Raw genomic sequence first — 15,854 nt, 5'->3', positions numbered from 1 at the left:
GTGTGAATGCTGAAGATTTTATCAAGCCCAATAATTTAGGGAATTTTTGAGTATCTCAGACCTCTGGTATCTCTCATGTAGTCAATGCAAATAAATCTTTGTATATACATGTTGATTCACCTGTTGTCTACTACTGATTGGGAGAAAAAAAGGGACCATGAGATGGCCGGCTCATCCTCCAGGTTTGGTGGTTCCCGTAAACTGACCCAAATGAGGGGATTATAGGCATACCTTGGAGATATTGTAGGTTCAGTCCAGAGCACCACATTCAAGTGATTATCACAATAAAGCAAGTCACACAAATTTTTTGGTTTTCAGTGCATATAAAAGTTATGTTTACACTGTACTGTAGTCTATTAGGTGTACAATAGCATTATGCCTTAAAAAAATTCACATACCTTAATTATATTTTATTGTTAAAAATTCCTAACCATCATCTGAGCCTTTAGCGAGTCATAGTAGTAACATCAAAGATCACTCATCTCAGGTCACCATAACAAATACAATTATAATGAAAAAGTTCGAAATATTGTAAGAATTTCCAAAATGTGATGCAGACACGAAGGGAGCAAATGCTGTTGAAAAAATGGCACCAATAGACTTGCTCAATACAGGGTTGCTACAAACCTTCAATTTGTAAAAAATGCATTATCTGTGAAGCACAATAAAGGGAAGTGTGATAAAATGAGATATGCCTGTCTTTTCCCTGGCACTCACACCACCCATAAAGACTGAATGCACCCAGGGGATAGGGTAGCATAGCAGGAGGACAATACTGAGATTCAAAGACCTTCTCCCAAAAACCTAATGAAAGGAACCAAAAATAATCAATGGCAATAAAACAAACAGTAAAGCAAGCAAAAAACCCATCAGCACTCCTAGTAAGAAAAAGGGTACAGCTTTTTTACTTTGAAAATTGTAATCCAGAGAAGAAAGAAAACTCAAGGAATTAAGCCTATGCAAATAAGTTTTAAAACCTGGTATAAAGAGGTTAAGATATAAAATATAAGCTTTGTCAACTGCTTATAAATATCGGTATTTCTAGACATTGTTTGCTGGCTGCAACAGCAGCAGCAAGTTGGCTTCTGCTTCCCTTCTGCCTTCTAAATCTCTCACAGGTGTATCAGTTTTCCAGAAAATAACTGAAATCCAAAGCCCTAACTACAAGGGAATCTGCAAAAAAACGTGGGGCTTTTCAGTCTCTTTACCTGGAAGAAAAAGTGGAAGCCAAGCAATGGAGCTACTATTAACATTTAAAGAAAGCAAATATTTTTACTTTTCCCCTTTGGCCACATACACATGGTGTCAATTATCTATATCATAAATGAGATATTTTACCAATTTTAATTTTCAAATATATGATAGTTAGGGAACTATATACACAAAATATAATTAATATTTATTCATTTTCCCTAGTATATTAATGGTAGACATAGGCATGGAGTAAATATTTTAAATGACTAATTATTTGACATCATTTCATGGTTTCTTCATGGAGAAATGAGCTCAGAGATACCTAAAGTCTGGAGCTACAGAGAGATGCTGCTGGGAAACAACATTTTCACCCTATCCTGCAGTAAATATCAGAATTTTTTTCAAAAATGTCCTGCATCTTGTAAGGCAGTAGACACAGGGCTAGATCTCTGCAACAGTCAAGTGGCTCAGGTTATATATAGCAGAGTTCTAGAGGATGGTATAGACTCCTTAGAAAGTGCACTGTTATTTCCTCACCAACTGTTCCCATGTGGAACTTGGGAAGACCTGAGAACTCATAGCTCTATGCAACGTTATCTCTCACTTCTTGTTTTATTTAAACAACTTCTTAAAGTTCCATATCCCTTTAAAAACAACTCCACAATCTCTTACTATGATTATTGGTATTTTTTGCTATATATCCATATCATTTGGGACAATGATGCAATTTGCAAACTAAGAATTGAGATCTCCTCAGACAGTGAAAAGCCTTATATTAGATCCAGAATACAATTGGATTGGCTTTTAATATAGTTTGGGGGGGATTTAAGCACAATGCTTTCAAACTAATGACACTATTATGAAGAAAATCCTACTTTTATTAAAACAGTAGAGATAAAGACCAATGAATTAATTTTACAACCCATTTCTAGCCATCTGAAATATTCTACAATATTTAATTTGTCACTTTTCCCAGTCTAATTGCATCTTTTTTTTGGCTTCCTCCTTATCTTCAGCCCAACTTTCTACTAGATATAATTTGATTCCAATTCTTGCTCTCTCTCTCTCTCTCTCTCTCTTTTTTTTTTCTATAGACCAGATATAACAAAGGCCTGTGTGGGTTAGATTTAAGTTATGCATGATCTCACAGCAATTGTTAAATGAAGTAAATCTGTCTTTGGGGGACTTAATAATTCAACAGTTATTTCTCTAGATTACCAACCTGAGGGTACCAAGAGATTGTACAGGGCAAAAATAAGAGCCTACATTAATTCTCTGAATTTTGCCTTCCGGATTCTCCAGGATCAAAATGGAAAAAGAGAACCTGAATTTTTTTCCACTACTGACTTCATCCTGTTGCCTCGTGACAATAATGTCTCTGCTTGGCTGACTACCCGTGACTCTTCCAAAGAATTCTTGCAACAATTGGACAACTTGTTCACTATTTCTGCTGCTATTAACCAATTATAACTGCATCCACTCATGCTTACTCAACCTGAAGACCTCCTTCACCCTGGGTAGGAAGCAGGGTGCCAGTGACAGCTATGAATAGCAGATAAATCCTTAGGGCAGGTGTAAAATAGGAAGCACACACTTTCTGTTGGTCTACTGTTTCTCCAGATACCAAGAGAACAGACTGGAATATGGGAACTTCCTAGATGTTAGAAAATCACAATAAGTATCCTCCCTACTTACATAAATAAAGGAAGCAATCATTCAATCCTTATATAGTCTTGATTCTTTCTCCAAAATGAGGTATACGTAGGCAGGGATTTTTAGCCTTTTAGGAAGAATAACTGAATTGTTTTATGGGTCATTTATTATGTAGCATCCATTAACCTGAATTTTATGATATATTTACTAAGAATATAGAATGGCTGTTTTCTTTGTCAGTGTCCATGTCCCTTCACTATTATTTTCTCTCTTCTCTGGCTATTTCACCTCTGTCCCCATCATCATACCTTCATCTGCTACTTGAACTCTAAAACCCAGACTGCGTCTAAGACTTTATCTTATTCTATGCTATTTCCCTAGGCAACCTTATCTACCCCTTCCTTAAAGTTACATTATCTTCTAAAAAATATATTATCTTCTAATAAATATCCCCCACGCTGAATCTTCTCTGAACTCCCAATCCATATATCCAACTGTCTACTTGGCATCTTTGCTTGGATGTCTCAAAGACTCAGCAGATCTTCAGCAGAAGAGTGGTGTTTGCCTGTATCCCCTCAACTTTCTTCAGAGGTGGACCGTCTACTGTGGTATATTCCAACAACCTCCTGCACCTCTGTGCCTAAGGAAGTGTCAGTGAGTTAACCCTTCAGAGAGGTGTATTTTCTCACCAAGGGCTTAACCACCAACCTTTAACTATTTTCTCCAAACCATCAAGTTAAATAATCCTGGATCATTCTCTTGATCTCTTCTTATGTATATTGCCAATCTAAACACCAAGTTTAAAACCTGTGTGCTATTTTGATCTACACCTTCACCTTTCACAAGTGCCTAACTATTCTGCTTATTCCTTAGAAACACTCTGGCTTTCACATCATCCTTCCCTGAATAGAAAAGTTCTTAACCTCATGGTAATGTTAACTAAAAAAACTACCAAAACTTTTGAGAGCTCAAGTCTAATGGTAGTGTTTAAAGTTCTGTCAGATATACTATGATTGCAAAGAATGCTGCCTTATAGGGACTTCCCTGGTGGTCCAGTGGTTAAGAATCTGCCTTCCAGTGCAGAGGACGTGGGTTCGATCTCTGGTCAGGGAACTAAGATCCCACATGCCACGGGGCAACTAAGCCCGTGCACTCTGTAGCCCGTACACCACAACTAGAGAGCCCACATGCCACAACTACTGAGCCCGTGCACTCCGGGGCCCACATGCCACAACTAGAGAAAAGCCTGTGCACTGCAACAAAAGATCCTGCATGCCGCGATGAAGCTCCCACATGCCGCAAGTAAGACCCAGTGCAGCGAAATAAATAAATATTAAAAAAAAAAAAAGAATGCTATGGTGTAGTGATCACCAAACATTTTGATCATGACTATCAGAAAAGGTTCGTTCTTGCCAATGTTCCCCCAATATTTATATATTTATATTGAGTTGTTGGTTACTTATATCCATGCATTAACATATTTTATTCAGTAGATAAAAACACAAAAATACACATTTAAAAAATGATTTAGATTAAAAAACAATATTTTCAAATAATTTTGTGTTTTTAAAATTTCTTAACAATACAAAAAGAATTTTGCTCTCAACAGAATATTCTTTTTGATAATCTTCTCTGACACAATGACTCTCTGCTTAATTATTTTTGAAAATTTTATTTTAACGTTTAATGAAAGAGCAATATAACTGTTTCTATGCTCACATTATTTCAATAACTGATTTTAACAGCCTCCATAGATGAAAAATATATATTACAAATATACATAAAATCAAGTGGGAGAAGCTCTTCACATGCTTAGCTTACTGAATCATGGCATTTATTTTTCAGTTGCATCTACAAATTATGTGATAGGGTTTTTTTGTCTAGTATTTATCCTATATTAACAACAACAACAAGAAACCTAAAGCAAAACATCATTCCCTTTGAGATAGGAAACAGAACAAAGCAATATCACCAATCTTATTCAACATTGTATTAGGAATCCTAATCAGTACACTAATACAAGAATAGCAACAACAGCAAAGAGACAATGATTGGAAAGGAAAAAACACAACTGTCACTATTCCAAAGTGATGTGATACACATCACATACACAGAAAATTTCACCGATTCTGTCCTATATCCACCCTCTTAACTATCATGCTATCTATACTGCCTTTGTAATCATGGAGAGGGAAGGGGAAAAGGAAACACTGAACCAACTAGAACCAATGGTTCAAAAAATATGGGGGCTAGTAAGTTTCAATTTGTAGGACAGAAGAGCAGGCTGGGAACTCAGGCAAGTTTCCTGAGTTTGCTGCAGTTTTGAGGCAAAATTCCTTCTTTCCCAGGAAACCTCAAATTTTGCTTTTCAACGGATTAAATGAGGTTTACCCTAGTATTATTGATAGTAATCTCCTTTACTTAGAGTTAACTGATAGTAAAATTTTATTGCATCTACAAAATATTTTCATAGGAACATCCTAAGTAGTATTTAGATGGTGCCAAACAAGTGGGCACAACAGCCTACCCAAGCTGACACATACAATTAACAATCATGCTTACCATTACTTTTTTACAAAGTCATCATGACACTGACACCAAAATCTGACCAAGATATCACAGTAAAAACAAGACCGTGGCTTTAAATATGGTGCAAAAGTTTTAAATAGGCTTTGGGCAAATGGGATCAAGAAATCCATCAGAGGACTTCCCTGGCAGTCCAGTGGTTAAGACTTTGCCTTCCAATGGAGGGGGTGCAGGTTCAAACCCTGGTCGGGGAGCTAAGACCCCACATGCCTCGAGGCCAAAAAACCAAAATATAAAACAGAAGCAATATTGTAAACGACTTTAAATACGGTCCACATCAAAAAAAAAAAAAGACAAGGAAATCCATCTGAAGAAGAACACATGACCACAAGTGAAGTTAACTCCAAAATATATGGATATTTAGAGCATGTACAGATATAATCAATAATAATAACTGCTTACACCATTACAACTTAACACTGCTCTAAACTGTCCAATGCAAGTACATGATAGAAAGAAAGAAAGAAAAATTGAAAGATAGAAGCAGGCACTAGTGGTAGATGATATATGTGCAGAATACCAAGAGAATCAAATCTTATAAAGTATTAGGAGCAATAAGAACTCTACTGTGGCAGATTACAAAAATCAAATATAATAGAAGGAAAGTTACCATTTACAGAGTAAGAAAAAGAAAATTCTTAGGAATTTAAAAATTAACAAAAACAGGTAAAATCTACATAAAAATTAAATTCTACTGAGGATATAAAATCATTGACTAAATGAAACAAAAACTGTTATATTTGTTTTTATTTAAAATGCCTTTCTTCCCCCATGCCCAAAATTATTCCTGTATTCACAGGCAAGAATTGGAAATGGGAAAGCCATGTTCTGATAGAGCAAGGTGTGTAGATGGTAGTACATGTAAACACGAGATATCATGAGAAAGATTTGAGCTTCACAGTTTATAACTAGTTTTCTTAACAAAAATACTAAATTTTGTCACAATTAAAATCCAAGTTATTTTCTTAACCTTTTACATTGAAATATATCATCACAACTCATGATCCAAAAACACTGGGATTGCTTTTTTAAACATTATTTTAACCATAATGTCACAGACTTTAAAATAACCCTGGAAATAGGGTTGCTTGGTATTACTAGAAAAATCAAAGAACATAGAGAAAAGATGAGTAGCAGCTGAAAAGGTCTAGATGTAACAAATATAACCAGTATGAGAAAGGTCAAGGAGTCATGCAAAAAATGTAACCTATGGGTGTTAAATGACAAAACTTTGGACAAATTAAGATTAGATTTCCCTCCAATTCAAGAAAGGAGAAAGAAATTCAATTTAGGAAAATGAGATACATGGCTCTCCTTCATGACCTTAATTACAATGGAAATCTATTCCTATTATATGGTAAATATACAAATAGAAATATTTGATCAGCCCTTAGTTGAATCTGCAGATGTGGAACCCGTGGATTGAGAGGACCAACTGTAAGGGACTTGAGTACCCATGGATTTTATTATCCACAGAGGGCTTCCTGGAACCAATCCCCTGAGGATACTTAGGGACAGTGTATATGAAAGATTATAGAAGAAAATTTTTAAAAATAACTATTTAGGTGGTGAGAATACAGGTAATATTTTTTTCTCTTTGAGCTTTTCATTTAAATGTTTTACCTTAAGTTATCTTTTTGAAATTTAACCAATATAACATTTAATGCAGAACATTTTTTAATGAACTATATTTGATGTATAATATTATATAAATTCCAGGTGTGCAATACAGTGATTCACAGTTTTTAAAGGTCACACTCCATTGACAGTTATTATAAAACATTTGCTATATTCCCCATGTTGTACAGGTATATCCTTGTAGCTTATTTTATACCTAGTAGTTTGTACTTCTTAATCCCCCATCTATATTTCCCCCTCTTTCCCTCTCCCCACTGGTTACCACTAGTCTGTTTTCTGTATCTGTGAGTCTGCTGCTTTTTCTGTTATATTCACTAGTTTGTTGTATTTTTTAGATTCCACATATAAGTGATATCATATAATATTTGTCTTTCTGTCTGACTTATTGAACTTAGCATAACTTTAAGCAGCAATTCTGAGATTCAAGTTAAAGCTCAATGTAAAGTCTCTAGCATCCAGAATTGAATTTTCACTGTACCTGTCCTCCAACTTAATATGTCAACAATGTTAAGATTTATTCAATTACAACTAATGAGACAAAGTCTGATGGTAAAGTTCACAAATGTCTACTTCTTTATGAGAATTATTAAGCCACAATATTCAGTTTTAGCCTGAACAGATGGGGCTGAGTTACATGGGAAACTTTTCTCTAAACACTCTTCCTAAATTATGAGGGACACCTTGTGTCATTTTCTTGAGAATATTTTTAACTGGCAAGAGAAATTATATTGAAGGAGAATTCTATCAGCTTAACGATTGCCACAAATACATAACATAATTCTGGGAAAGTGTGATTTGTGGTTTTTCTTTTATAAAGAACAATCTTTTGAGAAAAACTTTTTTTCTCCTTTGTTTCGCATGACTCCACATAATCTCCTATATTAGCTTTCACAGTTATAACTAACCTCCCGATAGCAAAATAAATAGTGTACAATGAAACTCACTCAACAGTTATAAATCTATTAATGTGAGTGTAGAGGGGATCTCAACTATTCTCTTGCTAAATATTAAAAGGAAAAAAGCTATGAAAAAACATTTAAAGGCTTGTTGAAGTTCTATAAATTTCAGAAGTGTCTTACAACAAGATATATCATTAAATTCATCACTATTCAGCAGTGTTTTATAAATTATTCTTAATAAATATTCGCAGTACATACATTTGAGAACAGTAAAGTGAATGCATATTTAAAAGTTCAGAAAAATCTCAGTGAATGTTAAAAGCATTCATCTCTGAAGCGTTTATTATGATAAACTGTGAGCCAAGATGAATTGGGAAACTTTCATTTTCCAGGGAAATGACAATCCTGGATTTTCTGAGGCTTAACTATGCACTTTATCTACAGCAAATGGACTCATAAAAAACACTGAATTCACATATGACCCAGTTCCTCTTGAGAGTACAGTAAGCAAGTTCTCAGAATGCCAGGCCATCAACAAAGCCTGCTTTAAAAAAAAAAATTATGAGTGTGGAAACAGGTTTGGGTTGATAAGAAAACTTACATTCTGAAATTGAAGATTGACAGCAGTAGTACAGAGCTAGAGATATGCAATTAGAGGAGAAACCTGCAATATTACAGATGAGAGATGGCAAAAGCAGAAATTCAAAGGAGAAAAGAACTAGTTTTTGAAGATTTTCTGGAAAAACATAATGGCAGGATTTTAGAAGAGATGAGACTGAGTAAGATGCTTTCTTTATGGGCTGCTAAAACGGTTGCACTGCCCACTAGACAGTGAAGTTTGAGGAAGGAGGCTGAAAGAGAACATGTATTTGTTTTATTGACAAATAAAGATAGTCTATGATAGCCAGAATGGGAAATGAGCATTTATTAAAGGTATATTACATACTACCAGGTCATCAACAATGATATTAACCTTACACTTCTCGTAAAGAAACAAAAGCATTTCATTTGGTTTAGTCAGATGTGACTAAGGATCATCATTAATTCTTTCTAAACATACATAATAAGCATCTTTCAGCCATTTTGCTGGGAACTAGGGGTCCAGTGAGGAGTAAGATTGTTCCAGTCCACATAGAGGGAGTTGAAGAGACTGGAAAGTAAATAGGTAGTTACAGTAAAGTGAGATGAGTGCCAGCCATAAGTCACAGTGTCCCCTCAGACACCAAACAAGGCACCAAGGCCATGTAGGAGATGTTAGGAAAGTCAGACTTAAAAACCACTAAGACATAATGAAGACAAAGAAGGATGAAGATGTGTTCCAAGCAGAGGGATAAGATGTACAAAGACCAAAGGGAAAAAGAGACAGTTTGGCTAGCACGATTAAAGTAAATAGCTTGCATGAGGAGTTGAAGACTTGATAGAAATGAAGACAGAGATGTAAGTTGGGGACAGATCCTAAAGAACTTGTAAATGTCCTGCTTAGAGGAGTTTGGGTTTTATTTGAACTAGTTAAGAATATCAGGGAGGAAAATGATGCCAGTATTGAGAAAGAGGAAAGCAGCAAAGGACATTGAGAGATGTTGGAAGAAAGTCAAGAGAGTCAAGAATCATGGAATCCAAGGGAAGAAATTCTGTTTAGATGAGAGAGTGATAAATATTAGCAAATGCTAACATAAGGTAAGGATAACAGAGACACAGATGTGTCTATTGTATTTAACAACATAGGACATTAGTGAAAGTGGATTTACTGAAATGGGTGGAACAGAACCAAAATTTCAAAAGTTTAAGTATGAACAGAAAGTGAAAAAGTGGAGAAAGAAGGAGTGAATACCCATTCAAGGAAGGAGATATACTGACCACAGAGTTGGGCACGAGGTAAAGAGAGGGGTCTGTGGCAAAAGGAACTTAAGTGTACCTCTGACCCTTAAACAATGCAGGTTTGAGCTGCACAGGTACACAGATTTTTTTCAATAAATACCTACTACAATACTATACAATCTGAGGTTGGTTGAGTCTGTGGATGCAGAACCACATATAAGGAGAACTGACTATAAATTAAACATGGATTTACCCCCACAGTTGTTTACGGGTCAATTATATTTCAAATAGAGGAAGGGCCTATTTAGGAAAACTTGAAGATACTGGAGGAAAAAACAATTACTGATGAAGCAGAGTCCATTCAATAAATGGGATTCACTACTGCCTTAAATAGTAGATTATAATTATTTGGAGATAAAATTTAAAGAGAAAATCATAGATATAAATTTGTGTCATTTTAAGGCAGGGTAACAGGAAGTTAAGGAGGGATCTCTTAAGTCATGTTTTAAGAGGGGGGTGGAATAGTGTAACATAATAACAGGGATGGTTTTATAAAATTGCTGCAAAAAATGGATAAACAGAACACCTATAAAAATAGGAAACGACTTCTGGTTAGCCCAAATAGTACAGTTAATGCCAGAGATCATGGATTTATTGTAATGGAAATTTGCATTATTATGTCACATTTCCAGCAATCAGTGGAAAGCCAGAAGTAAGACCAGAGAAGACAGAAAACTGGTTGAGATGGGATTTTGTTTTGCCAGGAAGATGGGAGGAAAAGACAAGAGGGCAAAGATTTTGTTGGTATTAGAAAGAGAATCACTGAGGTGACGAACCATAGGATCCATGCTGAAGAAGGGAGGAAGCAAGAAGAGTGCTGATGGCCAGGAGAGAGTAGAAGTCCTAACAACTCAAAAAGGTTGAGCAACCTTGGTAGTGGGAATAATACAAAGTCATACATTTACTATTCACCTAGTATATTCCAGGGACTTTGCACTTAATGATTATCTAGCTCTTACAGTAAGTCTGTTAGTGCTGATTCTACACTGACCAAGAGAAGTCAGCATCCTGGGTTTCTGAAACCTTTCCATATGAATTCACACAATCCTTATAATTCCTTAGCATGTGCTGAATATCACACATAGAGTTGTATGGCATGTGCTCCAGCTAAGGACCTCCTGTGTTTCTCTTCTGGATCCAAGGAGTGATAAAAGGAACGAGAGAGTAAACTTTAATGTTTAATCTAAAAAAGATAGTAACGTGTTCCTTTATATTAGGTGCAATCAAAAGGTTAAGAATTCTAAAGCAAGTGTATAGCTAGTTTTAAAACTTGACTGACATATCTTAACTATTACTTAGAAAACTAAAGTCCAATTTGATTAAGTAAGCTATTGAGGATAATAACAGTGTTAAAAAATCCAGAATTAAAATCCAAACTCAATTGTGACTGATTTAAAAGTTCACATTCTTCCAATGTGATACATTCTCCTTTAATGTGAGAGAATTGAAAGCATAGCTGCTTATAGATATAAAGTGGAATATTTTAAGATAAGAATTTAGAAATGACATAGTTATGGAAAGGGAAAATGTCCAAGGTGAATCTTGGGAGATACAGCTGATGTGGAGTGAAGAGACTGTCTACGGATACAGCTACAGTACTATAATCACTGCATAATTTCTCTTCTAGAGAAATGCAAATGTGATTTGACCTCATATTGGAGGATGGCAGGATACTGTTCACAAAAAAGATTGTAGATGGACACCAAAGTCCTCAAAGAGTGACAGGGAATGATCTGGAGGTCAGAAGGTAGGAATGGGGAAAGACAGTGAGATGGATAGTTAGTTGTCCACATCTTCAAAAAATATGGTTGTTTTTTCTATTACTGTATATTTAAAAAATCAGAAAAGAATAAAATCACAAAAGCTGGATTATGAGAGTGGTGAGGATGCTTATCCCACTTCCAATATTGAGTTTTTGGGCTTATAGGATAATGCGTGACATTAACTAAAAGACCTACAACGAATGCAGTCTTTTTGGAGCTATCTAAGATTCAGTTAAGGTAGGGAGATTTGGAGAAGAACATAAAAATTTTGTACCACAGAATGAGGATTTCAAAAGGCAAAAGAGAATGGTTTTAGAAGAAAAAGAGCTGTGAAAGTTGGCTCAAGAAAAAAAAAAGGTTGCAAGTGTAGAGTACTGATTACTGAAAAAGCTGGTATTTGGGGTAGTGACTAAAGATAATGGGTATTTAAGGCATAAAATTTGACTCCTATAAACTTCCCCGAAAGAAAAGTCAGTCCCAACAGCCTCCTGGAGCACAAGCAGGTCTTGTTCTTTTGGGAAGAATTCATATTCATCAAGACTGACTGAACTTCCAATAAAATCCAGTGGATGTCAGCAAGCACACAGCAGGATTTGTCCCCAGGGCTCCCATGGTGTTGGCATCCATAGTAATCCCTGCTCGATCAGAACTGACTCAAGATTACAGAAAAGCTACTTTCAAAATTTTCTCACTAATGTCAAGCACCTGAAAAGTCACTTGTTCAAAAATTTTAGAGATCTAATATAGAACATTTGGAAAAATATTTGATCTCTAAAAACAATTATCTTTAGAGAAAAATTAGAGTGTTCTATCAGGTCACATCTAGAAGCTGCACATTTATGAACTTAAAAACTATTAATTTATTTCTTCTAGTTTTGAATCAAGTTTGAATAATGCCAAGGTCAGTAAATTTTATATATATATATATATATATATATATATATATATGAAATCTGTAGTGAAAAGGAAAAAATGCTTTTAATATTCCATTAAATAATGTAATCTTGGGACTTCCCTGGTGGTCCAGTGGGTAAGACTCCATGCTCCCAATGCAAGGGGCCTGGGTTCAATCCCTGGTTGGGGAACTAGATCCTGCATGCATGATGCAACTGAGAGTCGGAACGCTGCAAGGAAGAAGAGCCCGCATGCTGCAACTAAGACCTGGTGCAGCCAAAATATTAAAAAAAAAAAAAAAAAAAAAAAATGTAATCTTAAAACTAATACCACCATTCTTGATATATTCAATGAAATGCATGTATGATATGTTTAGCCCCTTTTTTAAATTTAATTTTATTTTTTAACATCTTTACTGGAGTATAAATGCTTTACAATGGTGTGTTAGTTTCTGCTGTATAACACAGTGAATCAGCTATACATAAACATATATCCCCATATCTCCTCCCTCTTGCATTCCTCTCCCACTCTCCCTATGTTTAGCCCTTTTTATGAAAAGTATTTAACTCTTACCTCCAAATAAAATCAATATATATCATCAAAGATGTTTTACCTGACTCTCTAGTTCCCTGGAGGGACACAAAGATCATCCACATACTATTCTAGAAGTAACACAGTAGTTGTCAATTTAAATTAAGAATAATGTGCACTTATGTATTACTTTAAAAGTATAAAAATACTGATAAAAAATAATTATATTCTAAGTGCATCTGAATTAGCCCTCTATTTTTAACTGAAACAAAAATACAAAATATTTTATGTTCTAATGAGCTGTTTAATGACCCTGCTGTTTGATGTTACTCCATCACAAATAAGTAGATTTTCTGTGGCCCTACCCCAAAGAGAGAAAAATAAATGCCTTTCTTCCACCTTTAGAAAGGAAGAAAACAGAGACCCCTGACATAAACAAGTCTCCAACTTGGTGTTAACTGACAAGTTCCAGGCCACCATGGCAGACAAAATAGTTATCCACACTATCCTTTCACCTCTTCTTAGGTACATGGCAACCTAGAATGAAGGCTGCAATTCTCAGCTACGTGTGGCTATATGATTAAATTCTGACCAATAAAATATGAAGGGGAATGATATAAGCAACTTCCAATGTGTCCTAAAAGGAGGGATGATGACCATTTTCTCTTCCTTCCTCCAATTTGCTACTTTAAACTTGGAGCTGGTGGGGAGTCACGTTGGGACACGGCAGACAAGGGTAACATTCTAAGGATTGCAGAGCAACAACCTGGGTCCCTGGACTTCATGGAGCAGAGCTGCCATACCTGGACCTTCTACTTACAGTTTATTATGTAAGTGAAACAAACTTTCATTATTGCAGATGAAACTATATCCTAACAAAAATTTCTACTATATTCTCTAAATTCACTGTAGTATGACACTGCAACTTATGTACTTGGCATAAACGGTGATTTCAGAAGAGTTATTTCTTTTCTCTGTGATTCCAGATGGCAACAAGCATTCTTCTGAATCAGAAAGAGAAAGGTGATAAATAAAATATTCATTACCTTCATACAGAGCAATCCTGAAATAGAACAAATCCAAATAAATAACCCAGTCCCTAAATTTGGAAAAATGTTACATAAATTTCACCTGCACAATAAACATTTCTTGGTGAAAACAAGTTCTTTCAGGCACCAAAAATTATCATCTAGTAAATCAGGCAGTGTGTTAGAGATTATTAGCACTCAATAAACACATTTGTGCTCCTCTCTCTCCCAGCTGCACTTGCAGTTAGCTCAGAGCCATGTGACTTGGTATGGGACAATGAAAGGTGGGTAGAGACCTCTAGCTCCTTTGTCTTCTGCCATGGCAGGTTTAGGAAGCACAAGTTCTCAATGGTCCACCTATAAAAATGGAGGAGGACAATCACAGTGGATGCTCTGTTGTGCCACCAAGATTCCTTCATCAGTGGTGACTGCTCTCAGCTGAGCTGAACTCTGGAGATTTCCTTGGCAGAAGAGAGCTTCTTTGCCAAAACTATTACCCTTCTCTAGGGGTAACACACACCTAATAACTGGTCAATACAGAAGTATAACAGCCTTCCCGCAATCCCCATGTAAGACAACCCTGAAGAACTAGCCCAGCTCCAGATCTTCCTGTGAGATTAACTGAGGCCTCTGGTAAGATAGCATTATAGTTCAACTCTTCCCTCTGCCCAATCCTACTTTCTTGCCTCACCCACTGGTGCTGACTCCAAGGGCTCCCCCACCACTAACCTCCATGGACACAAATCTTCATCTCAGAGTCTGCTTTCTGGGGAAGCCAGCCTATGACAAACAGTCAAATTGTATCATATTTTGTCTGAGCAAGAAATAAACCTTTATTGTGTTAAGCCTTGGGATTTTAGGATTTATTTATTACTTCAGCAAAGCTGAATGACAGTCATTCAGATTAGTTGTATTTCCAAGGTCAAAAGAGAGAGAACTTCCAAATCCCCACCTACTACTACTGAAGGTCTATGAGAAAGGTAGGAGGAGGAGATAACAGGCAACATTGCATTTTGATTACTGACATCTGAAGCTGAGTTAGATTGTGAGTTACCTTAACTAGAGACAGATAAAGAGCTTTGATGATTTCTGGGCTTTTTTTTCCTTATAAGACACCTTGCTAAGAGGAAAGAAGTTCTAAGCACATTTATTTCTTGCCTTGGAATGAAAAGAACCCACTGTAGATTGTATTTTGATCACAAATATTTTTCACTGCCTTCCCTGGGGGATTATTACATACCACACCATTTAAATCAGGCCTGGCCATATGACTTGCTTAGGACAATGAAACATGACCAGAGTGGTTAAGTAGCATTTCTGAGCAGAGGCTGTAAGAGCCAGTGCACTATATTTTTTTCTCTCTGCCATGGGAACTTGCAATGTTCCAGGTAGTGGCTAATTCCTCATTCTTGAGTCCAGAGTTCTGGACTCAAGGTGGAACAGAGTCAGAACTGATCCTCAGTGATCACGTAGCGTGAAAAAGGAATAAATATTTGTACCATAGCCCCTGAAATTTTAAAGTAGCTTGTTACTACAGCAAAACTTATCTGATGATTGGAGATCTTAGAGAGAAAGGTTCAAACTTAGATTGAAAATCAACCAATCAATCAAATCCAAAGACACCACACAAAACAGAAGGAAAAGATTTAATCCTTCACCTGTGTCACAATGAAAATTCCAACCAGTCCCTGCAGTGTCCCTGACTTTGTACCAAATTAGCACTGCAGATTTTAAATATATCAAAGCCACTAAAGTTAGGTGATTAGAACTCTAATATCTCCCACTTTCTC

Source organism: Phocoena sinus, chromosome 7 (genome assembly GCF_008692025.1).
Source record: "Phocoena sinus isolate mPhoSin1 chromosome 7, mPhoSin1.pri, whole genome shotgun sequence".
Classification (NCBI taxonomy): Eukaryota; Metazoa; Chordata; class Mammalia; order Artiodactyla; family Phocoenidae; genus Phocoena; species Phocoena sinus.
This window is presented reverse-complemented; position numbering follows the sequence as displayed.